Source organism: Narcine bancroftii, chromosome 1 (assembly GCF_036971445.1).
Source record: "Narcine bancroftii isolate sNarBan1 chromosome 1, sNarBan1.hap1, whole genome shotgun sequence".
Taxonomy (NCBI): Eukaryota; Metazoa; Chordata; class Chondrichthyes; order Torpediniformes; family Narcinidae; genus Narcine; species Narcine bancroftii.
This window is the reverse complement of record NC_091469.1, coordinates 263,445,720-263,472,291: the sequence shown is the minus strand read 5'-3', so window position 1 is coordinate 263,472,291 and position 26,572 is coordinate 263,445,720. Positions and strand designations below refer to the sequence as shown.

The 26,572-nt window shown below is 41.9% G+C and overlaps 1 protein-coding gene and 1 long non-coding RNA gene across 4 annotated transcripts in view; both read left to right on the top strand.

Annotated features, from left to right (window-relative positions):
- LOC138742565 (protein phosphatase 1 regulatory subunit 12A-like) overlaps window positions 1–26,572 on the top strand; it is a 194,292-nt gene that overhangs the window by 20,728 nt on the left and 146,992 nt on the right. The gene's annotated exons all lie outside the window — the stretch shown is intronic.
- Window positions 6,868–16,799, top strand: LOC138742584 (uncharacterized). Its single transcript, XR_011344274.1, has 3 exons — window positions 6,868–7,101; window positions 9,831–9,954; window positions 16,502–16,799. It is a non-coding gene; the product is annotated as an uncharacterized lncRNA (long non-coding RNA).

Genomic DNA, 26,572 nt, shown 5'->3' with positions numbered 1-26,572 from the left:
GTTTGTGAGTGCCAGAACTTTAACTTTTGTCATGCTTCCTTAAGGTTCAAATGATTCTTTTGTTTTCCCTCTCGATACCATTCCGGCTGCATGATGTCTTTTTATGCCTTTAACTGTTAGGCCTTTTGTCAGGATGCTACTGTGCGTTAGTGATGATGCAGAGATGGTAGGTGTTGTGTATCCTTTATGATGACTGATAATGTAAGGAAATAGCCTGAAACTGAATCATGCCACCCTTACAAAACCCACTGTGTAGGTTGGAGGAAAAGCACAGCTGGTGAGCTTCAATATTGTCATTGCATCTTGTGGCAGAGCTACCATCATTTGAAATTGCTACACCGAGATGCAAAGGTCACTCAATGAACTTTCCATATATTCAGCTCCAGTTTACTCATGCACCCTTCCTTTAGACCTATTATTTGGGCCGAGCTTTCGTTCACTAACTTTGCTTGTCAGTATTTCAATATTTCAGTATTTACCAATAGCATCACATTTTTGGGAAGGGAGCAGTCATTTTGAGACAGCCCCTCAAGGGTATTATTGAAAGTGGTTCAGAATTATGGTGTGCTACCGCAGTTGGAATTGCAGTAGAAGACTCAAAGCCACGTTCCATGTTCAGAGGTGAGGAAGAAAATGTTCTGGGGGTGCAAAGGAAATGGAACAAAATTTTGATTTGTTTGCAACAAAATGCAAAGTTGAAGTCCAGGAATTTATTTTGAGCAATTGCACAATGTGCAGTATGAAGGAAATAGAAAAATAGAATGAAGACACTACAGTAAAACTCCAAGAATCTAGAAAACTGGGACTTTTAACGGTGTCAGATCAGTGGATTTTAATTTTTGTTCATATCTCATCACTCTAGTTCCCTTGTTTTTGTGTTGTCTAATGAAGCAGGTGAGTTGGAAGAGTGTGGGGGAATGGAGGCCCCAGTGATTGGGAATGAAGCATAGCAAAGATTACCTGGCGAGCCAGATGCTGAAATTTCCAAGTACATTGTATGCTGTCGTAGGATAACCCGAAGCATAAAAATTTCACATTAAAATCGGGGTTACCCTATACTCCGGGTCTATCTTGATGGCAAAGTCTTCCTGCTGGGCCCGACGTAATCTTGCATGTACCCTATTGGTTAACTTGTGAAGTCTCAGAACTCCTCCACAGGGTTCATCTGCCCAGTCCGACTGTCTGCTTTAAACGGCTTGTTACTGGAGCCAATTGTGCTTTCTTTCTAAAATATCCAAATAAAATTGAAACCGTTACTTGGCAATTTGTCATTTAAAATATTGAAATGTGCTTTTACCAGCATCCACTGGTCAACAGTAAGTGACAGATTTGGAATCGTCTTATACAAAGAGTATCGCTCAAATCCCACATTTTTGGTGGAAGTTCTAAGGTTGTTCTAGACACGAATCATCTTATACAACAGCATGTACGGTGCTTGGAAAGTGAATTATCATAGTACTGGATAAGTTTATTGTTATGGGAATATAGAAGGCTGGTGTTGGAAAATTATGAGGGGCACACACAGATTGAATAACTGGTCAAACATTAATTTCTCAGGGCAGGGGAGTCTTGAACTAGAGGGGGAAAATTTAAATTGTTTTTTTTTAAGACAGGGTGGTGAATATCTGCAACAAGCTGCCATAGGAGGTGGTTGTGTCAGATCCAGCTGAAGTTTAAAAAGTCCTTAGATAGAAAACGTGTCAAGGGACACAAGCCTAATGTGGGGGAAAAACTCGATCATGAAGACTGACATCACGATCAGAATTAATAAGCACCCGTCTCTGTGCTTTTTATGGTTTTTATGATTTTCTAACACTTTGATCCTAAAGTATGTTACAAAGGAAGTGGAGTAAAATACTAGCCATGCTCTAAATTAAAATGAACGATAAATTTGCTACAAAAACTCATTCTGGTTCTGACTGATTCACCCAGAGAAAGTTTATTAATAGTTCATGTAACTCACCACCTGATTACTTGCTGGAAAAAGTCTAGATTTTAGTGGCTCAGTTATTATTTCCAGCCAGATTCAACCAATAAACAACCACTCATATCAATAAATGTCACAACATAATGTTTGTGGAGGAACTTTATCTCAATTCAATCGTGGGGAAACAACTGCAAAACAGGCTGATAAATCAGTGATTCTTGTTTTGGAAATAACATTGTCCAGTCTATGCAGCATTTAAACTTTTAACTTGGAAGTAGAAATCTTATCATTACATGAAATTAAATAGCAGTGTGGATGTGAAAATGACACTTTTTTGTTTTCAAGTAATCGAATTTTGAAAGGAATATTCTTTTGCTTTAGAATAAGATCAGATGCTTAATGTGCCCATTGGTGACATGCCCGGCCGCATTTGTAAGCCTGGAAGAAAACTTGCATTGACATAAATACAGATTCCTTTAAGGTGCTGGAAGATAGATAGTGGGGATGTTCCTGGATTAGTGTGTGGAGTCTAGACTTTTGATGCGGGAGTTCAATTTCCTGCACTGGCTCAAGTTGTAAAATAAGCATAGAATGAAAAGCTGATGGCAATGGTAACTATGAACTGAAGTTGTTGTCCAGTGTTATTAAGGAATGCTGTCATGAGAACATATGTTTAGTGATCTAATTGAAGTGTCCTTGGGTGAAGCAGCTGTTAATTATCTATACACAGTACTTTATAGTATACTTTAAGGTATACTGTGATGAAAATGAATGTTCAGAGCAGGATAGGATTCTAAAGGGAAAGGAGTATTTTAGTCAATGATACCGTGAGTTAGATTTGATTTGTGTCAGCAAAAAATTCCATATATTACTATAAATTAGTGACATTAAATATGTCGCTACAACACATTTAGACTTGGCATAGCTGCAGTTGTGATTTGAAGGTGGGGTTGGGAACTTTGAAACAGTCTTTAGGGATGCTTCAGTATTGATTAAATAGTACGATTTCCAGAGCCAATGTTCCGATTCTTTTTGAAGAATTTGATGTAGTACAACTCCCTAACAGGCATGCTGGAGAGATGTCACTGTTAGTGTAGTGTCTTTGTTGGAAAATATGATACTCTGGAAAGTGAATTGTTTATAAAATGGATAGGAAACTTACTGAGCTGTGTTCTTGTCTTCAGTCCGTTTAGAGTGATGAATAGGAGAGTTTCAAATGCTAATGCTCCTGGGTTCTTTCCATTTTCTGGCCTGTTTACCCTATCAGGTCTCAAAATGGATCCTTGATTTGACATAGAAGATGGGCGTTTTATCAGCAAGCTCACACTTTGGGACGTGATGGTGTGTATTTCCCTTCAGGTTGTGTTGCATGGTGCACTTGGATCCATCACAGTCTATAAGCCTAAAAAGGATCACAAAAATTGCCTAATTTGATCGTAAAGAATAATGCAAGCAAGCTGACAATGCAAATTCTAGAACGTTTATCAAAAGACAATAGCATCAAATGGCTGAAGATGTTGCTCCAAGTGGGTTATAGTTAATGATGCAACAGGTCTACGGCAGATGCCATCTCGCTGGCTCTCTCAAAACCCTGGTCAGCAAAGATGCATACATCAGGATGCTTTTGACTACAGTTTCAGCTCTCAACATCATCATCCCCTCAAAACTGATCAGCAAATCCAAGACCTGGGCTTCAATACCCCACTGTGAAATTGGATCCTGGATTTCCTTACCAGTCAGTGCAAATTGGCAAAAACATTTCCACAATCTCTGTCAGCACTGGGGTATCATAGGTTGTGTACTTACCCTCTACTCGCTTTGCGCCTATGTCTATGTGGATCAGTATGACATCAAGACCGTATACAAATTTGCTGTTGATATCAACGTAGTGCGTTGCATACAAAGGGGGGGTGATGAGTCAGCATAAAGGAGAGAGATTGAAAACTGATTGGTGTACTAACAACAACTTCTCACTCGATGTCACCGGGATCAAAGAGCTGACTGTAGTCTTTAGGAAAGGAAAGCCAGAATTGTACAATCCAGTGATCGTTGGATCAGAGGTGGATAGGGTGAGCATCTTTAAATTCCCGGGGTTCACTATCTTGGAGGATCCTTCCTGGGCCCATCATATTAATGCCAATGTGAAGAAAGCATGTCAGCACCTCTACTTCCTCAGGTGTTTACAAGATTCGGAATGTTAACGGAAACCTTGGCAAACTTCTACAGAAGGTCTCAAAGTACTTTTCTTTCTTGATATGAGACTCCAACAGTCACCCTCCACCACCACCCTCCTTCACCTGGCAGAACTTGCTCATTCTTAATAACTTCTCCTTTGACTCATCTCACTTCCTTCACATCAAAGGAGTACCCATAAGTATCTGCTTGGGGTCCCAGCTTTGCTGGCCTGTTTGTGGGCTTTGGGGAGCAAACCTGCACAGGCTATATTGATGACAATGTTGGGGCTGCCTCATGTACCTGTCATGAGCTCGTCAACTTCTTTCACTTCGCTGTCAACTTCCACCCCAATCTTAAATTCACATGGTCCATCTGTCTCAACACTCTCCCTTTTCTTTATCTCTCTGCTTCCATCTTGGGAGACGAGCTTTCCACTGACCTAGTTTACAAACCTATTAACTTCCACAACTACCTCGACTACATTTCCTCGTAAAGCCCTGCCAAAGGTAGTGGACACTGCCCAGGACATCGCAGACAAAACCCTCCCCACCATCGAGAACCTCTACAGAGAATGCTGCCGTCAGAGAGCAGCAGCAATCATCAAGGATTCACATCATTCTGTCCTCACTACCATCAGGAAAGAGGTACAGGTGCCACAAGACTCGCACCACCAAGTTCAGGAATTGCTGCTACCCCTCCACCAACAGACTCCTCAACGACAAACTCAGTCAGGGAACGTTTAAGGACTCTTTGCACTTTATTGATTCCCCCCCCCCCCTCTATATATTGGATAGTTAAATTGTTTCTTTACATATGTACATTGAGTAATTCTGCATTGTTCGCAGGATAAAGAATCTCAGGGTTGTATGTAATGTCATGCATGTACTCTGACAATAAATCTGAAATCTGAAAATACTTCTCAGGATCTTATTTTTAGACAGCCTGTTCCCATATTTAATTACCATGTGTGTTTATGAATGCATCACTTTGTCTCTGTGCCACTTAATATTGAAGTGGGTGACCCTGTGGTTTTGAAGTTAAACCTTAAAGTCTGTAGATGCTGTGTTCACATAGTGGTTAGCACAACGCCTTTACAGCGCCAGTGATTGGGACCGGACAAGGGTTCGAATCCCGTGCTGTCTGTAAGGAGTTTGTGTGTTCTCCCCGTGTCTGCGTGGGTTTTCTCCGGGGGCTCCGGTTTCCTCCCACCATTCAAAACATACTGGGGAGGGGTTGTAGGTTAATGGGGTGTAAATTGGGCAGCACAGACTCGTGGGATGAAATGATCTGTTACCGTGCTCTAGTTCTAAATTTTAAAAAAAATTATTTAAAAAAATTAAATTTAAAAATTAAACATTTTAAAAATTTAAAAATAGTTCAATGCACAAAAGTCTGGAGGAACTCAGGAGCTCATGGAATGCCTTGAGAAAGCAAAGATTTTGGTAATTCCTTGATGAAGTGTCCAAGCCAGGTTGATTAACTATCTTTGATCCCTGTAGATGCCGTGTGACCTGCGGAGTTTCTCCAGCACTTTTGAGTTGTGAATAATTTTGAATTTGCACACTATTCCCTTTGATGTATTTGTGTGTAGATGTGGGCAATCCATTATGTCAAGGATATACCCTGGGAGGGGCTCAGAGATGCAAAGATGGAGAGGTTGCAGCTCATTGGAATGGACATGACTAAGGGAAGAGGGATACAGGAGATACAAGTAGAGATCTTTGAACTTCATTGACAAAAATGTTGAGGTAATCTTTCTTGAGATTAATTAGTTGATAGTTTGGACTCAAGATTATCATGAGAAGAACACAGAATTTTTTTCCCCCACTCAGTAATTACGACAAGGAATGTTTTGGCATAAATGGCCATTGCAACAGAGATTGTATCTTTTAAAAGAGGTTATAAATGGAAACACATAAAAGGGATTGTAGCAGGCAGCTGTTGATGGGATAGTGATTTTTCTCTTGCACTTTTGTGGTTTGATGATTTTTGTACTCACACCCAGCTTTGATCAGTACTGGTTCTGAATTATGCTCTATGTAGATTGGAGAGGCCCGAGCATAAAAGGTGATGTTTAGTTTCAATAATAATTGCTGAATTGTTTAGCTCAACTTTACTTCATCAACTGTGACATTGGGAAAGGGAGCCGAGCACACACAATGTATTTTGATCGACGTTGGGTTGCGGTAATGTATAGCTAGCTGCTGGGGAATGTGGTCCTCATGAGCAGGGTCATTATAGGAAGCTGAATACATCACAGCTGACTCTGAGCACTGCATTCTCTGCAGGTTTGTTTTGCACTAAGTCCACAAGGCGAAAATACCTTGCCTTTTTTGTCTCTTGAAGCTTGAGAACTTCTAGTGCAGGCAAGGCAGAGTTTCCCTTCTGTTTGCTTCGCTTCATCAGTCTTTATTCCAAAGTGTGGGCTGTATTAGGAAAGGGAGATCTTTCTCTCTTTGTGCAGTTAAATGTTGAATATATCAATATATTTTGCCTGTTGTTGGCCAGCAGATGTTAACCTTTGCTCTCATCACAATGTTTTCCACATTCCTGCAGTGTTCTTCATTTTCCTGGGAAATTGTGGGGAATGGTACCGTATGGGCAAGACTCATCTCTCCCATGGTAACTCAGTGGGTTATTAAACTTGCATTCAAAAGTTCATTTTCCTTCAGCAACCCATGGTACTTCCTTTTCTTGTCTGCTTTTGCTCCCTCTGTTTGCCTACATTTGATTATATTTTCCCATTGCTCACATACAGTTTGCCCCCAGATGTTTGTCGACACATGAACATTGCCCCTTGGCTGCAAAGCATCAGATTGGAGGTTAATATGAGGGTTATTAAGGCTGCAGAAAGATCACTGGGTTCTCTATTGATGATATCTTCAGGCAGCAGTGCTTAAAGAGGGCTCAGAGGATCTTCGAGGACCCCTATACCACCCAGCCTGAAATATCTTTGAGACACTACCTTCAAGGAAGAGATATAGGAGCATAAAAACCAGGTCTGTATGCTGGAAAACAGCTTCATCCTGCGGGCAATAATTTTAGAAACCCAGAACTTGCTTGTATATTTACTCATTCGCTTCGTTGGGTATACATGTGGCTTTGTGTGTATGATGCAGCCAACCAAGAGACACTCCATTGTGCTCCTGCAGAACATTGTTAGGATAGTGGCTGGTAGCCTTGTCCTCACCAACCTCCTTAGGAAGTGTAGGCGCTGCTGCACCTTCCTGACTAATGAGGAGATGTGGATCTAGAATAGGTCGTCCTTTAAATGGATGCCAAGGAACTTGGTGCTCACCACTCTCTCTATGATGGGACCATTGATAATTAGTGGGGAGGGGTCCTTTATCCTCCTGGTCCACGATCATTTCCTTAGGCTTGTCCATGTTGAGACTCATGTTATTGCTCTTGCCCCACTGTGCAAGCCTCTCAACCTTTTCTCTGTAAGTTGACTCATTATTATTGCTGATGAGGCCATCTACCCCTGAGCCATCCACAAACGATAATTCCACTGCAGTACAGTTGCGAGTTAGCAATGTAAACAGTCAAAGGCTGAGCTTGTACCCCTGAGGTGTGGCAGTGCTCAGTGTGATGAACTTGAGGTTTTGCTGCCAACCTGGACAGACTGTGGTCTTGGATTAATTTGCAGAGAGGGGTACTGAGTTCCAGCGCGGACAGATTATTCACCAGCCTCTGTCTTGAATGCCGAGCTGAAGTCAATGTACAATGGCCTGATGTTAGAGGCATAATTTTCTAGATGGGTCAGGTCAGAGTGGAGGAACAGGGCTACTGGATTGGTTTGGCCAATAGCCAGACTGGAATGGGTCCATTGTTGCTGGTAGGTGCGCTTTGATGTGCTCCATTACCAGTTGCTCAAAGCACTTCGTGATCCTGGAGGTCAGTGCCACTAGACCGTAGTAATTTAATACTGCTGCCACTGCTCTCTTGGGCACCGAGATGGTGATGGCTGTCTTGAAACCTGCAGGAACAATGTACTGCTGGAATGAGATATTGAAAATGTCCACTAGGACTTCAGTCAGTTGGTCCACACAGTCCCTCATCACCCGACCAGTATCCCTTCAATATTTATCTGCTGTTTACCCAGTAGAAATGCCATTGCTTGGTTTCATTTCTATTGGTTTGATCGTGCACAACTCTCCGTGGCAAAGGTTCCCTTCTCCCTCTCTTGTCACTAAATCCATTCTGCTTTCTGGTCACAACAAGCATTGAATCAGTCTGTTGGCCAAGTATTCCAACCCCATGTCTTAGCCATCATAAATACCTTTTTCTCAAAGGATACCTGCTCCCACCTTACTCAACCCCTCTTCTTTGACTTGAATGGTCTTCCACTTTTTGATAGCTCTTAGATTCCATTTTTACTGTGCCCACCATTAGAAGCAATGCTAGTCCCATTGTATTTGGCACACCTGCTCATCAGCCCTTCCCTTGATCACCTGAATTAACTCTAGTGTGACCAAATTAATTCAAACTCGAGGTCTCCAAATTAAACCCTTTTGCTCTGGGCCTGATAGCACTGGCAAAACTTTGAACGTTCACAGAAACAAACTTCATTCGAGAGCTGATACTTTCTTGGCAACCCAGAGCATGCCTCAAGAGTGTTACATCTCTGTATGTTTGCAATAAAATCAATCTGTCTCTGAGAAATGAGAAGAATTATAAGGATGCGCTGCCTTAAAAGGAATCTGTTAACTGCCTGTGAATTATTATCTGATGATGTGACCTGAGATTTGATGGGCTACCTTTGTCAGAATGAAATGGGCATTTGACATTATTAAATGTTAGCATGGAGAGCACTAATTACCGTTTTAACCAGCCAGTACAGAGTCTACTGCATGGTACAGATCCTGCATCTCTTTCTTCACGTTCACATACATAGAACAGCATGGGGTAGTTGAGAAGTACTGAGGCAAACTGCAGTGCCCCTGTTGGCCAAGGTCAAAGATCAAACCTTGAACCAACCAATTCTAAAAGATCTCAAGCAGTGTATTTTTTTTCCCCCAATGAGTCATTGTCATCCCGGTAGCTTAATATTTTCTGACTGAAAATCTGGAACTAATTTTTTTTAAAAAACTTGGGTTGACTCCAAAAAATGTCCATTCTGGGTTTGGGTTTCAACAGTTGAAAACAATCCTGGATTGAGCTTAGGCAGACTTCTATTATCTTTCAGTTCCCCTTAGGAATTTAGTCAGATTCACATACATTGATCAGGCTCGCTGAATGCAACTGGTTGTTCTCTGGGAAGCATTTACACCCTTTAACCCATCAGAACACCAGGATACAAAAATCGTCTCTTCACGTGGAAATGGACCACAAGCATTTTCTGTCTCTTTTTTGTTGATTGTTCAGTATCATTGGGATATTGTGAATTGTAGGTGCGTGTGTGACAACATCATGTTTGCTGCTCAGTCGTGGTTGTGAGAACTAGTTCCATCTGGAATTTTTTAAATGGAACAGTGTGGGTTACTGTTGAATGTCACAGAAGTATGAAAATCTGAGACTGAGTTATCATGTGCATGACTACTGAACCAATGAAAGGTTTAGTTGTTTGGCCCAGAGCAGGTTCCAGTTGTATGAACATCACAGAGAGAGTGAATTATACAGTTGGGTATTACCTGGCTGCAGATGTGTGCAGACATGGAGAGTGGAATTCTTATAATGATCCAGTATTTTCATGGTTGCCATGACTGATGCTTGCATTTTATTCTAGAATTTTCTACCTGCTGTAAACAGGATGAACTCAGCAGGTTCAGCGGCATCCATGGAGAGAAGTAATCAGTCAATGTTTTAGGTCGAAGCACTTTATCAAGAGGAAACTGAGCAACGTCTTTGGGGTGAGGAACAGAATTAGCGTTTCATCAGAACATTGACCTTTCATGAGATCTGACTATTAAAATTCTACTGAAAGATCATGAACATGAAGCCTCAGCTCTTTTTTGCACACTGCTAAGTATCTCTGGAATTTTCTGTTTTTCTTTCTTCTGTTATACCCTGCACATCTTGTAATAAAGGCCAGTGTACTGTTTGTGTTGTGTTTCTCATGGTTTGGTGTATCTGTATGTGAGTTTTGTGGGATTAATGCATATGAATATCCTGCTTACTAAACATGAACACCTTTCATTCTCGGTCAAGTCACCTTGATTTATCGTTCATACCGTGCTTTCACGGTGAAGACGAGGTAGCATTTCTCCAGGACCACGGAGCATATTTATATAAATATAAGTTAGAATAAAGTTAAACACATTAAGATATTTATACAGTAAATGTCCACAGGACACTATCCACACATGTTCTGGGAGTTCAGGAGCCTGCTGGCTTGGAGAAAAAAGGACATAAGGGGCCCGAGTGGCTACGGTACCTCCTCCCAGATGACAGAAGGAAGAACAGTTTACGTGAGGGGTGTGCGGAGTCCTTCACAATGTTTATTGGCTTTTGCCTGTGTCGAGTGTTGTAGATGTCCCTCATGGTAGGAAGAGAGCCCCTAGTGATCTTTTCCGCTGACTTCACTACCCTTAGCAGGGTCTTGCGGTACAGCTTCCAAACCAGGCGATGATCCAGTTGCTCAGAATGCTCTCAATACATCTTCTGTAGAATGTAGTGAGGTTGGAGGGTGGGAGGCGGACTTTCCTCAGCCTTCGCAGGAAGTAGAGATGCTGCTGGTCCATCTGAGAATTACGCAGCATTTCTATTCTTTCTACTAAGGTGAATAACCTCACTTTTTTTAACATTATATTTCATCTACCGTGTCCCCATCCTTGCATTTTATCTCCAGTGCCTACGAATTCTCCTCATTGCCATTCAGCTTCATACCATTGACAAACATTAGCCTTGATCCCTTGTTTTCCATCACTCTCTGGAATGGCAGGACATGTGGTACCTTCCAAGTGAAGAGAAATGTTTTAGAATCAATGGAATTTTGCAAAGTACTGGGTCACTAGTGTAGGCCCCTACAATTCAATAATTTAACCACCAAGCTACCATTGCATGTGCTCACTGGGTCTCTGTGGGATGCAGCTGTGATCGTGTGGCTGGGATAATGCAAGTTCTGTGATTGGAGCAATCACTGCACGAGTGTGAGGTGCAGAGTTTAGAATGTCACTTGGACAGATTGACCACAGAAATAGTTAATGAAGCTATCTTGTGTTAATCTGCAGTACCTGTTATGCACAGTGTGTGTCACATAAACATGGCTCTTTAAACGCATTTGGGAAAAGCTAAAATGATATTTGCATGACTAACAGGTTAGTCCTTTGACCACATGAGATTGTTTGATCACTCATCCATCCTGACTAACTAGGTACTGAGGTCATTAAAACTGAAGTTGATAATAAAAACAGATTACACTTTGATGCCGAACTGGGAGCAGAGCTGCTGTGCTTGAAGCAATTGCTCAAGAGCTTTGCCATTTCTTCTGAATCTTAAATTAGAATAGGTTTGCAGAATCCTGATTGTATGAACCTCCAGTGAAGGGTGGGGGGAATGGGAATTATACCCAGTGTGGCAATCAGTACTAATGGTCACTTTTAAGCGTGAGTGTGTCTCTGCACATGCACGCAACAGGTTTCACCACACTTGAGATTTCACTTGCCAACAAAAAAAAATGGGCCTAGCCATGTTCTCCCATGCAGATCACTGAAATGAGAAAGCCACCTTTGATCTATAGTCATTCAGGCTCTGGTCTTTACAAAATGTCTATGAATCTCTGCAAGTAAAGGAGATTGAGGGGCGGGGGGGGCCTCTGTGAGATGAGGATTCTGGAGGAAAAATTCATATTAATTTGGTAGAATGCCTAATTACCGGAACTTTCGAGCAAGAACCAATGTCGTGCTTGGCTGCTAAGGAGAATGGTCCTTCCTGTCATCAGGATATGGAACTGGCTGCCAGGGACAGCAGTAGATGGTTAAGAGGCTTCTAGATATATAGATGAACATGAAGGGAATGCAGGGATATCTAAACAGCAGAGATTTTTTAGTTTGGTTTGGATATCATGTTCAGGTTGAAGGGCCCATTCCTGTGGTACACTGTTCTATGTAAGAAACCTCATTGTTTGGAAGAAAGGAGTTTATCTAGCTGTTAAATGCAAGAGTTAGAATTTGGTTTCTGTCAACATGTGACAGATCCTTGCGTGAGATGATTAGTTGTCACAAAACTGGAGACATAAACCTAGCGAGAGACAGCAAGCTGTTTATTGCAGAGTGACTGAGTGTAATAATGATGAGATCAGTCATTTTATACATTCCTTATCAAGCATAAGGTATCTGAACAGGTCTTGCAAGCATGAATGCTACAACTAATTTGTTTCAAACTGCATTGAAGTAAAATCCAAGCTGTTCTACTTGAATGTTAGCTGATTGGAAAGTAAAGACTTGCGCTTGCTTTGAAAAGATTTAAAAAAAAAATCTCCTTTAAAAGATGACAGAGCTGCAACCCCTCCACAATTCATTGTTGGCTTGCAATTTGTGCTTGAGTTTGAGGAATGGGACTCTTAAGCCAAGGAAGGCCCCATCAATGGAATTGTCTGTGCTTGATTAGAACTGATGCTTGCTGTTCTCCACACCAGTACAGCTCCTTACCCCCAGGAAGGTTGCAATACTACCTCATTTCTCATGGGCCACTTTGAATGGTTCTATGGTCATTACAGCACATTAGTCTTGATTTTCTCATTGGCATTATAACATGTTCCCATGGCTTTGCACTGAACAGTAATGGGTGGATGGTTTTAGTTGACTTTTCTATAATCGAGGTAAACATCAACCATCTGACTTTTTTTTACAAAAAAAAACATAGAACAAATCAAAATAAATGGTCCATTCCTTAAGGTACCATCCCAAAAACCTGAACAAATGAACAGAGTTAGTGGATCATTCACCCATTAAAGGACCACTAATGTTTCATTTGTGGTTTTTTGTTTTGCTAACTGCTCTGCAGAGCCAATTGGATACCCTGGCTCTAATGTGAATGTCATGCCCCCTAAAGGTGATAGCATCCTTTCACAGTTTCTCTCCTCCTCTCAAAATTTCTGCTCCCTTTCCCCAGAATTTCCTCCTGGTTTTTTTTTTACCTCCCCCTCACCTACACTTCCTATTCTGGCCCAATACACAAATTTGCTGGAGAAATTCAGTAGGCTGCAGCATTCATTCCAAGTAAAGGACAGTTTTGAGCTTGAACCCTTCTCCAGGAGTATGAAGCATCAACTGTCTTCTACTTACAATGAATGCTGCATGACCTGCTGAGTTTCTCCATCCTCCATAATGTTTGGGACAAAGACACTTGATTTCCTTTATTTGTCCCTGTGCTCCACAGTTTTAAATTTGTAATTAAACAATTCACGTGATTAAAGTGCACATTCAAGATTTTATTCATTTTTAAAAAATGTAGACAGTTAGCATGATAACAGGCCATTTAGCCCCATGAGTCTGTATCACCCAATTTACACCCAATTAACCAACAACCTCCTAGACATTTTGAACTGTGGGAGGAAACAGGAGCCAAGGATGGCTAGTCATACTGTCTGAAACACACATTTGTCCTTGTTATAAATAAGGTTCAGGCATTTTTCTGCCTGGAGGAGCTTACGGAGTTTTGCATTGTGACCTTGCAGGTCGTGGCTGCAGATGGTCATGTTATCAAGGTATGGGAAGGTGGCCTGCAGCTTACAGTGGTCCACCATGTGGTCCATCTCCTGCTGGAAGATGGAGTCCCTGTTGGTGACACCAAAAGGGACTCGGAGGAAGTGGTAGAGGCAGCCATCAGCCTCGAATGCAGTAAACTGGTGGCCCTCCAGGCGGATTGGGAGGCTGGTGATGAACTGACTTCAGGTCGATTGTGAAGAATACCCGATATTGTGCCATCTGGTTGACCATTTCGGATAAGCGGGGAAGGAAGTATGCATCACGCTGTGTGTACTGATTGATTATCTGGCTATAATTTATGACCATCCTATTCTTTTCCCGTTCTTTACCACAACCACCTGGGGCCTCCAAGGGCTACTGCTGGCCTCGATGATGCCCTCGTCCAACAAACGCTGGACCTCTAACTTAATGAACACCTTGTCTGGCGCATGGTATCATCTACTCCTGGTGGCAACTGGCTTGCAGTCAGGGGGTGAGGTTGGCAAACAGTGGGGGGTCGACCATAAGAGTCTAGAGGCCAGAGGTCACATGCAGAGGGCCATCTATGAACTGTTCATTGCAAATGGTGAGGGGGGGATGGGACCTGCCAAATTACAATGCAACTTTTTGAAATTGGCACTGGAAGTCCAGCCCCATTAATAAGAGTTGTGGCATGATGAGTAGTCTGAAATATTTGTAAACTATGCCTCCAACGATCAGGGTCACTGTGCAGGACCCATGGATTGCTACCATATGTGATTTGGATGTGAGTGATATTTTGTGTTTGGCGGGTTACACTTTAAGGGATAAGTGCTTAGTTGCATTGGGGTGAATAAAACTTTCTGTTCTCCCGGTATCGAATAAACAGTTCATAGTGCTCCTGTTTACCTGAATGTCCATCATGGACCTGGCGAGTTCATGTTGTTCCGGGTGATGGAGGCCAGTATTGACTCGCTGTCTGAATCCGATAAGTGCTAACGGTCCCAAGATGGCCACCCTTGCTGTTCCCTTGTGGTGTTGTATGCCTGAGAAGATGGCATTTGCTGCGTGGTCCAAAATAGTGGTCCTCATGACAGCACATGGCGTCACTGGTTCATAGAGATGCCGCCGATCGTGCTCTCCAGAATGGCAACTGTCCGCACATGGCACTGCAGTTTCACAGATGGTTTGGACTAGCAAACTTTGGCATAATGTCCCTTTTTTCTGCACTTAACACATACCACCTCCTTGACAGGGCATTGTTTCCTCAGGTGCTTACCCTGCCCAGAGAAGTAGCAATTGGGGTGATCACTTGCAATGGCAGCCGAGGTCAGGTCACTAGAGGTGTGGGATGGTGTTAGCGACAAGATGCTTACGGTGTGGGACGATTCCCCATCCCAAGATAATGGTTCTCGATGTGACTAAGACTGAGTAATCATCCAAGTTTTAGAGGGCCACCTCCAGTGTTTCTGTCAGCTCAACCACCCTCTGTAGATCAAGTACCTTTTGTTCCAGGAGTCTCTGTCTTATGTACCCAGAGCAGGTACCAGCCACATAAGCATTCAGGATGAGGTCCTTAGCATTCTGGGCGGCTGTCATAGCCTTACAGTCCCACTCTCTGCATAGGTTCTGGTGGACCCACAGGTACTTGGTGCTTGACTCACCAGGTCACTGCCTTCTGGAGGCCAGGAAATGCCTAGCGTAGACCTCATTTACCTTTTCTGTGCTACTGGGCCATCAGAATCTCCATGGCCAGGGGGTACGAGCTGGCATTGCTGATCATCGGGAATATTTTGGAGCCGATTAGCTAGGAGAGTAGCCTTAGGCAGTTAGCTTCCATGGTGATAACATCCACGGCTGCCGCCAGTAAGTCTTCAAAACAGCTTAGCCAGAGTTTGAACATGTTCAGGGCGTCAGACAATCGAGGGGTGATGTTGAGCTTCTCAGGTTTTAAAAACTGTTCCATCTTTCTTGAAACATTAGAGTTAGTAAAAGTGATGCACCATCAATAATCACAAAAGACTGATAGGTTTTTATTAACTATGGACTGATAGGCTTTTCTTAACCATAGACTGGCGCAGCCATCAACCTCATTGACTGATCAAGGCAGAGTGGAATGGGGAGCATGCAGAGGGCTATGGGTTAGATTGGTCTTGGGAAGCGGGTCCAGCTGGCAGCAGCCAATTATAGCACAACAGTGGTTTACCACATATATCATCAATGAAGATGAGTGCACCGGTACCTGTGGCAGCCACACATGCCCAGGCCTAAACACCCGCCCCCTTTCACCTCCACCATGTTTCACAGATGAGCTGGTATACTTTGGATCTTGGGCAGTTCCTTTACACTTTGCTCTTGCCAACACTCTAATACAGGTTAATTTTGCTTTCATCTGTCCACAAGACCTTTTTTCTAGAATTCTGCAAGCTCTTTTAAATACTTCTTGTCAAATTGTAATCTGGTCATCCTGTTTCTGTGGCTAACAAGTGGTTTGCATCTTGCAGTGAGGCGTCTGTTCAGGAAGTCTTCTATGGACAGTAGTCATTAACACATCCACACCCACCTTGTGAAGAGTTTTTCTGATGTGTTGGACAGGTGTTTTGGGATTTTTCTTTTTCATGATGAGAATTCTTTTGTTAACAGCAGTAGAAGATTTCCTTGATCTACTAGCCCCTTTGTGATTACTGAGTTCATCAGCACATTCTTTCTTCTTAATGATGTTCCTAACAGTTGATTTTGATAATCCTTCGGTTTGGACCATGCCTCTTACTGTTTTATTTTTGTTTTTCAGCCTCATAATGGCTTCTTTGACGTTCATTGGCACAACTCTAGACTGCACATTGATAAATGGCAACGACAGAATCCAAAGGTGATCAAAAGCTTAGAAGCAACCCTAGCTCTCTTATACCTGCACCAATGAATCAATTAAACATAACTGAGTACTCACAAACACTTGTGAATCCAAATGTCCCAAACATGATGGTGCCCTGAAATGGGGAAACTATGTATAAAAAGTGCTGTAATTTCTACATGGTCAAACCAAAATGTATACAAATAACCTTGAATAAAATGTGGAATGTGCACTTTAATCACATGTGAATTGTTTGATTACAAATTTAAAACTGTGGAGAGTAGAGGAAAAAAGTGTCTTTGTCCCAAACATTATAGAAGGCTCTGTATGTACTGCTCTAGACCCCAGCATCTGCAGATTTTCTTGTTTATCTCATCTTTTGGACTTTTTTTTCCCCTCTAACACAGTACAGACATACAAATGAAAAAGATTTAGTTATCACCAAATGCTCAAAGCATGTTCAAGACCAAAATAAAAACAGTGCTATTTATTTTATCATGTGGACAGGGAGGCCAGAGAACTGGAATCAATGATCAGTGTTAATTGCTTCAGGTGATGCAGTGGGTATGATACTCCAACAGGGAACTGATGGAATCTCACTGATACCTTGAGCCTGGAGGAATTTTCCTTTCTCGAACCTTTGCATTGTTGTATTTGGGGATTGAAAGTCGTGCAGTGGAGAAATGCCTCTGCTTTCTTAATTTAACTGAAAAACAGCAACTGCAATTTAACTTTTGGAACTGACCCAGATTGTTGGCCTTATCTCGAGTACTGACCATTTTGACCTTGGCCACTATTGATTTTCTGTGTCTGAGCTGTTTGAACTGTGGGATTGCAGGATGCAATAATAGACTATTGAGTTCTCTAAGGGAAGCTGCTCAGCAGGTATCCAATCTCAAAGATCTTTTCCTTTATAATCAGGACTTGAAGTTTACAGTTTTATTTTAAAAGAGCTGGGGTGGGGGTGGGGGGGGGGGGGGAAACTCCCTAAAGATTGAAGCAAAAGATTGTTTTCTGACTTGGTAATAAAACACTAATTTTCCGCCATGTAGAATTTACATTTTGGTTATGGAGCACTCTATGTGGTTTTCAAAATGCATGTGTGGACTCTGACCAATCTTGCTGTCTATGGGATTGGTAGGTCAGTGGGCCTGATAGAGCAGAGCAGTGAATACAGAGGAAATGCAGCAACTGGGTGAAATTTATGTGAAAGGTAATGAGGATTTGCTGGAAGTCAATTGCATATATAAATACGGTAGCGTTGCCTGCAATGCCCATCTTGCACAATAAACAATTTTTTTAAAAACACCCAGGCTCAAATTTTGAGCAGTATGGATGATTGATGAGAGACTTGAATGGATGTAGAAAGAGAGCATGGGGAAGAGGAGGATGTCGTTTATGAATTAATTCCAGCTGGAGTGAAGACGCTTTGAAATGAGTGAGCTGTTTCTCCAAAAGCCTCTGACAGTGGGAAATTTCCCACTGGCTTTCCAGTATATATTTTCCAAAATATTTGATTTGCATTGCATGGAAAGGGTACTGAGTAATAACCGATAATATCCCTTACATTTAGTGAAAGCTGTGAGATACAAGGCATTCCTGTTTATAAGTAAAGGGTGAGGATTAAACTCAGCTGTGTACTGTATAGAAATTATTGGCATCTACAGTTTCCTCTTTCTAGCAACATTGTTTGGAAAAGCTCTGTATAAAGGCACCGTTGGCTCCACATTATAGGTCGTCACCATAAAAGGTAAATCCGCCTTTATTTTGAACTTGAGCCAGCTATAATGCGCGATTTCAGCATAAAAAGGGCTACTTATTATAGGCATTGTGGACTTGTCTGGTTTTAGACCCTTATTCTAGAGGTAAGTGGTGCCAGAGTGAGTGGTTGCTTTGGTGAATATTTTCTGCAGTGTAGGTATTTATCTCAGTTTCTTCTTTGGATTGGAAGATCTACATCTTCCTGGATAAGTGTGATTAGAAAAGAATCAATGGGAGCTGACAACATTGGTTTTAAGGTGTTCATGTGAAGGTCAATATGTGGTATTATTGTCAGTGTGTTTAGTTATGATCCACATGTACAATTAATATTTGTTGTTTGAGCATCAGGATCCACTTCATGACCTCAACCCGTCAATTAGCAGCATTGCCTCAAGCCACCAGCTCCAGCAACTCAGTTAACGGTAGTTCCATCACTGCTGAGGATGGAGTTCAGGCAAACTATTCCAATTATAGCTCTCTGAAATCAACATTGACTTGTTCCAAAGTTGACCATTTGTTTCTTTCAAATGCTAGGTCGCTGATTTAAGCCCAGTAAAATTGATCTTTGTGGACAACCTCGGTTTTATTTTTGACGTGAAAAAGGCTGGTATTTGCTTGCTGCTGATCCTTAGTCCATTAACACGGTTTTTATTTGCCCCCAGGGAAAACTGTGGGAATCGGAATAAGTGGTCTCATTGCAAAATAAACAACATGAAGCACTGGGGTCTACTTGGCATCTCAAAGACCAATGAATTTCACCCATGCTCAGTTTTGGAAGCTCTCCAAGAACTCCTGTGTAGAGTGAAGCTTTAGTGTGCAGCACGAGCTCTCGGGGCCAGGAAAAGGGGATATCAGGTTTGCAAGGACGAGGGTGAACAGTAGGAATATTATTGTGTAATAACATTTGGAATAGAAGGGAAGTATTTGGGCAAGGTCATGAGCATTGTCTGAAGAATGGAACTGCGGGGCGTGCTTGTAGTTTGAAACATTAACTGGAAGGGCAGGGAGAGAGGGACACCCATGTCTGTTTCCTGGTACTCCAATCCCAACTGGTGCAAAATGCTCTCCTCTCCTGGCTGATGTGAACACGATCCAAGTTACTGCAGTGTGCGAGCTGAAAGGAATTAGCTGCCTTCTCTTTGGTTATGATCTAGTAACGAAGGAGGAGAGCTCTCAACTGTTGTGGCTTAAACAGAAAGGACAGTGTCTGCAGAGCGACGCGGATTGCATCTTTCAAAATGATTTGCATCGATTTCAGTGTACTCTGCACCATCTATTATGCTATAGATTAGGGACAGTCAGGAGTGCAGTTTGACCATAGTGCTACTTTGAACAGGAGCTATGTAAGAAATTCAATATGGTTCACTCGCCCTCCTCTAGAACACCCGCTCAATATCTTTCTTAAAGATCTAAATTATTCTGTACTTGTACATTTTTTTTGTCTTGTGTTGATTTTATTTTTAGTGAGTACTGTTTTCAGTTCAATTATTGGTTGGTGTGATATGAGTAAATGGAATGAATGAGGATCATCTGGATGGCCATAGAAGTGTTCTCTTCCGAGATCCATGAAGCTAAATCAGGGGAAGATCCATTTTCTAGCAGTGGAATCTCATTTAATTTAGTTTTACTTGCTTGCATTTGAGAATAACTGCAATTTTAAAAAAATAATTTGTGGTCTTCAAGCTTCCTAAGTTGTTTGTTTATACCAGTGGTTTTCATGCAGATTAAATGCATGGTCTGGATTCCACAATGGTTTGTGGTTTGCATTGGTGTAGCAGTGATGAATGAGTAATTTCTCCTCTTTCCCTGCTCTCTTGTATTAATGCATCTAATCCAAGCTTGCTTCTTCTCCTAGGGTTTTCCCTCCACTTTGGCTAGAAGGAATTTGTGAGCGCTGAACCCAAGCATTGGAGGTTGTCCTGTCTTTCATTTGCAAAGCCGAGTGTTGGTTATGATGAAGCCACTGGTTGCTCTAAGGACTGGAGATGAATAATGATTTGTTGCTGAGAAATCATGTGTTTTTAAATAGAAAAGATGTGGTTTAACAATCTTAAACCATGCAGGCAAAGGGATTTTCTAGTTGCTCCAGGGATTGATGGAACCCTAGCCAAAAGTGTTTGTTATTCTTGATTTAATGGTCAGAGGGCACTTGTGGGAAATAGTCTGTATCCCACGACCCCTTGTAGTTCTATATATAACCAATTTCTGTTTTCAGTTAGTAATTTTGTATAAACTCTTTGTGAATTATGTGCACTAGTGTTCAATTTGCTTTTGGTCATGATTTGATTAGTTTCTTTAGTATCACAATGTTTTGTTGATTTATTTTGTTAGGAAAGAAACCACGTTTGGCCTGCAACTTCAGAAGCAAGGCATTAAACCATGCTGGGGGTACAGTCCACACTGTCACCAGAAGTCAGCCTATCACTCATGTTCTCTGAATGGTTTCTGGGAAGGAAATTCTAAAACTTTAACTGAGCATCAAAGTTTCTGTACAATAGAAACTTATATTTTGGCATATAAGTCAACATTCCCCCCCTGCCTGCTTTTTCAGCCTAATTTTAAGAGTTTTATGGTATATCTAGCATATGTCGATCCCAATTTTCTGGCTGTCTGGCGTATAAGTCAACCCCCAAAGCTCGTGATGCCTGAGATGGGCCATTCACTGGCATATACGTCGACATTCCACCACCCCCCCAATAGATCACGCGTATTGATCTGTTGAGTGTTGGCTGCAGGTGATTGGTATCACGGAGGGTCCATCGGCACACGACAAAAATGTGAAGCGAGCTCTAAGTTGAAAGTGATGGAAATGGCCAAGAAAACCAACAAATGCGCTGCTGCAAGAAAATTTGATGTGCAAGTGATTGGAGGGAAAAAGAATGGACGTTAAGAAAGATACCAAAAAGGCAATGTTCTTTGAGAAAAGGAATCACTCGTTGGCCAGAGTTGGAAAATCACATTGCAGAATGGGTACGTGAACAGAGGCAAGATTGCTACAGTCACCTGAAATAAAATAAGTACATTGGCACTACAGTGGGCCAAGTTGGGCCCAGACCTCAGTAATTATTTTGAAGGCTACATTCGGCTGGTGCAATTGTTTCATGAACAGGACAAATCTGGTATAATGCTAAAAAAACAAAAATTGCACAGAAACCACTAAAATATCTTGATCATAAAGATGTAAGTTTTCACCAGTTTATTATATGGAACCGGCAGAAACACCAATTTGCATTGGCAAGTATCGGAAACCTGGATGAAATCCCGATGAATTTTGACATGACAGGTAATAGAACAGTGGAATGTAAAGATGTGAAAACCGTGCAAACCAGAAGTACAGGCTATGAAAGGACATAATGTTCAAATTAAACCGAAAATGAAATTCCTTGGAGGTATTTTTGTACATTTTCATAAAAAAGGATGGAAGGATGAAAAAGGTGTAAAACTACGGATAGATAATGTGTGGAACAGTCGGTTTACGCAAAGAACGGAGTTTGCTGGTCTGGGATATGCTTTGTAACCACTTAACTGAGAACACTAAAAGTAGATTAGCACTACATGATACTTACATGGCAGTTATCCTGGGTGGTTTGACGTCTATATTGCAACTTCTCTATGACTGCTTGAACAAGCCATTCTAAGACTATGTGCGCGAGGAATGGAATACATGGATGTCGAAGGCAGAAAAGTCGTTTACAAGAGGCATGCTCCATCACTTGATGTGCTGTGTAACTTCGTTCTCAAGGCATGGGACAAAGTGAAAGTAGAGACTGTTTAAATCGTTTAAAAAGTGCAGTATCTCTTGTGCAATTGAACAGAAGATGATTTATTGTGGGACACTGACGACGAAGCTGAAACCGTCTCTGAGACCCATATGATGACTGTTTAAACAGTGAGAATATGGATGTGCTGGCTGCCATCTTTGCTTCAGACGACAATAGCGAGAGTGATTTTGAAGGGTTCCAAATGTGTTGTTTTCAGACAATTATAGCAATTTTGAAGGGTGCTAATTGGGTTGTTATTTTTAATAAAAATCTTTCGCATTTGGGGTTTTTTTGGGGTATTTCAAGGGTTGATTTCTACGCCAGATCAGCCTGGATTGGATTTTGAGCTGAATTTAAGGTCTGAAAAGTACATCCAGCGAATAAGTCAACCCCCATTTTTTTGAGAGATTGTTTTTGGTTTTCATGACTCGACTTGTATGCCGAAATGTATGTATTTTTAAGTTTCTGTAGCTGAAGAACGTGGGGATTAGAAGTTGAAGTAGGTTAAACAGTTCTCTAAACCTGCTCTGTCACTCATTCAGCTAAAGTTTGATTCTGTGCCTTAAATCCATTTTCTTTTGTTGGATATTTGTATCCTTTGATTTCCTTCAGAATCTGAACTTTAGATAGCTTCTACCTTGAATCTATTCAACAGCTGGGCATCAATGCTTCTATGGGGTATCAAACTGCACAGATGAGAATCCTATTGACTTGTGTCAGGCTGATAGGTCTGTTGTTTCCTTCTTTCTCCCTCTTTGAACAGCTGTTTGTTACTTTCTAAATACTTTCCAAACTCTTGGACATTTTGGAATATTATCACTGACTACCTCTGCTTACATCTTCTTGATACAAATGATTTTATTGTCGACTGCTCAATTTATCTGTTACTTTCATTTTAGTGATGATGTTTAAAGTGTTAGATCCTTAATTTCCCACTCCTTCTGCAATACTTATTGCTCTGACTATAGAGGGGATGGATATGAAATACTTCATGATGACGAATAAATTATGGAGATTCACTATTGATTATCTTGAAGAATATTCATAATGGAAATGAGTGAAATTATGAATTCACCCCTCCACCACCAGCTCCCAGTCTGGCGCAGAAGAAATTCAGAGAGGTGTTATGGATTGGTATCAGAATCTGATTGTACTGAAGGGCCGTACCAATTGAGTCAAGGTCATCCATCCTCTTCCAGTCTCTAGCTTTGTGTCTGATTTGTGCATATGCTCACAATTTTTGCAGATCTCCTTACTTGGCAGGATGGTATCATTTGTTGTGTCTCAAGGATCTTTATCCAATTCAGTAACATTTTACACGTCCCACTGATTTCTTATGCCACAGGTGCTCTGTGATTAGTGAGGGATTACTTAAAGTATCTAATTTAATTGTTCCTAATTGACTTGTTATGTGCATGGTTTCATCAATCCAAAGGAAATGGGCCGATGACAATTTTTCTCAAGTAAAATATTTTCAGTAACAATTGGGCCTAGAGCAGTGATTCTCAACCTTTTCTTCCCACTCACATACCACCTTAAGCAATCCCTTACTTGTCACAGAGCACCGATGGCATAGGGAATACGTAAAGTGAGTATGTGAGTGGGAAGTAAAAGTTTGAAAACCACTGAGTTAATCTATGCCCCACTCTTTGTGTAAACCATTATTGTGCTTTCCAATGGTTCTTTGCCAGTTAAAACCCCTTTTCCTTTGCATGTCTCTGTAGAACAGTTTCTGCAGACCTTTTTAATTGGATTTAACTGGATTATCTCTAGTTTGTCTCTTTCCCTGTTCTGCCATCAGAGGATGATCTTTTTGCTTGGCCTCTGGAGTTATCTACATAATCTTCCTGTGGAATATCCTGTGGGTGGCACAGTGGGTGTAGCAGTTAGTGCAACACCATTACAGCGCCAGCCATTAGGACTGGGTGTGTCTGCGTGAGTATTCCCCGGAGTCTCTAGTTTCCTCCCACTGTTCAAAAACGTACCGGGAGTGTAGGTTAATTGGGTGGCACGGACTTGTGGGCTGAAATGGCCTGTTACCTTGCTGTTTGTCTAAATTAAAAAAAAAATTAAAAATGCTTTTCACTGACGGAAGTAATGAAGTGAATGGATAAGGATAGTTTGTGATTCTTCTAATGTCCATCCTCTGATCGAATAGATCTTTCCTGTGGTGGGCTTTTACGTTAGATGGATCCTGAACCATGTGCAATTCACCTTGAACATAGGGCAAGCAAGAAGTTTTCTGCCAACTATCACAATTGCTGCATCCTCCAGTATTCCTCTGCAGGGTCCTCTTACCCAGATGTTATGCTGATGGTTTAAACCACCTGTAGTCTATGCTTGGCAGCCCAGACTCCGAAGGTTGCAGGCTCCAGATGGAAGAACACCCTCCCAGAGAGAAGGAGAAGATCCGACAGGTTACGAGACCAGAGCAGTGGTCCAGCTAGGGGCTCAGAGGGCAAAGGACTCGCACTGGTCTGCTGCTGCCTGCAGAAAGAGACTGGTTCTGGAAACCAGGTATGGGAAAGAGGATTCATGAGGGTGCCATTGATTCAGAAGATGTGGCCAAGGCGGGGGTGACTTGGATGCCTGGAGTTCAGGTTTGTCGCCGAAATAGAAAGGAAGCTGTGCAGCTACGGAGATTGTGGGTGTGCAGGAGGCAGTGGCATTGGGGGAGCTCATAGGATTCATGGATACCCAATGCCTCTGAAGGATTTTCTTTCTCATCTTCGTCGGGGCACCATACTATTGGCACCTCTTTGTGTGCCTTAGTTGTGTATTTATCTATAAGGTAATAAAGCAAGCTTGAACCTTTATAGTATACTACCATTTCACCATGCTACCTTAAAATCTGTGATGTCAGACCAACTCATGATTAATTCCCTTGGTTCAGTCAATCAGGGATGGATAATCATTGAATTAATAAAATAAAAGGTTAGAGCAAGCCTTCCACATGATCTATTTCCCCTCTACCCCTGCAGGAAGCTGTGCAATCATTCCAATGCCAGTACTGGCTCCACTGTCAATGGCTGCAGATTGCCCCACCACAAGGTATCCCACCACATGCAGGTTAATTGGGCACCCAATAAGGTGGGATGGTTAGTGCAATGCTCTAATGGTGCCAGTGACTCGGGTTTGAATCAGGCACTGCCTGTAAAAGAGTTTGTACATTTTTCCCCGTGACTGAGCGGGTTTCCTCCGTGTACTCCAGTTCCCTCCCAGTTCGAAACTTATCGGGGGTATAGGTCAATTGGGTCTAATTGGGCGGCGCAGGCTTGTAGTCTGAAAGGGCCTGTTATCGTGCTGTATGACAAAATTTGATTGGAAAAAAAAACAAAGTGCACATCAACTGTCAGAAAGTATTTGCAAATAACTGCCTGATTGATGTTAGCAGAATTGGAGCTAGTGTAGGCACAAATTAATTGGCTGCAGGATAAGGAAGAAGGGAAAATGGGAAGGAAATATGCTATGGCATTCCCAAGGACATGACGTTGGGACTTGTACTCTTCTTGGACTACACATAGAGAAGTTCAAGTCATGATATATATTCTTCATGTTCAAGTTAATTGTCACATAAACTGAGGTTCAGTGAGTAAGTTCATGATGTACGTAATCCAACAAGTCAACCCATACATAGTACAACAATTAAAAAAAAAGAGAGGTCAGAGTGCATAATACAAAGGGAGTCAGTTAGGACATAATTTTACTGGAGTGGATTTAATTCAGAATTAGAATTTATTGTCACAAACATGTCACAAAATTCTTTGTTTTGTGGCAGCATCAAAGTGCAAGTATTTATATAAACCACCTAACAAAATAAATAAAAATAGTGCAAGATAAAGAAAAAGACTAGGGTTGTGTCTTTGGTTCGTTGTTCATTCAGGAATCTGATGGCAGAGGAGGAAGAAGCTGTCCTTGTGCCACTGAGTGCTCATCTTCAGCTCCTGGACCTTTTTCCCCAATGGTAGCAGAATGAAGAGGGCGTGGCCTGGGTGGTGGGGGTCATTGAGGATAGAGACATCACCTCATGTAGATGTCCTCGATGGAGTGAAGTCTGGTGCCTGTAATGTCGCAGGCCTAGTCAACAACCCTCTGGAGTATTTTCCTGTCCTGAGCATTGGCACTTCCGTACCAGACAGTGATCCATCAGCAGCAATACTCTCCATGGGAAACCTGTAGAAGTTTTCAAGAGTCTTTGGTGCCATACCGAATCTCCTCAAAGTATAGCCGTTGACAAGCCTGCTTCATAATTGCATCAACAAGATGCTGATAATGGTGGGAAAGAAATGCCTTGAATCTGGTAAGGTGTGATCTCACACCTGTGAATCTTCTTCCAGTCAGGAGGGAGAAGCGAGCGTGACTGGCTTGGGATGAGTCTTTTCATATGGTGGCTGCTTTTCTGAGACAGTGGAATGGAGTTATAGTTGCATTCCACGGACCAGGACTTTGGCTTAACTTATCCATGCCAACTGGGATCTTGGCTTAGCTT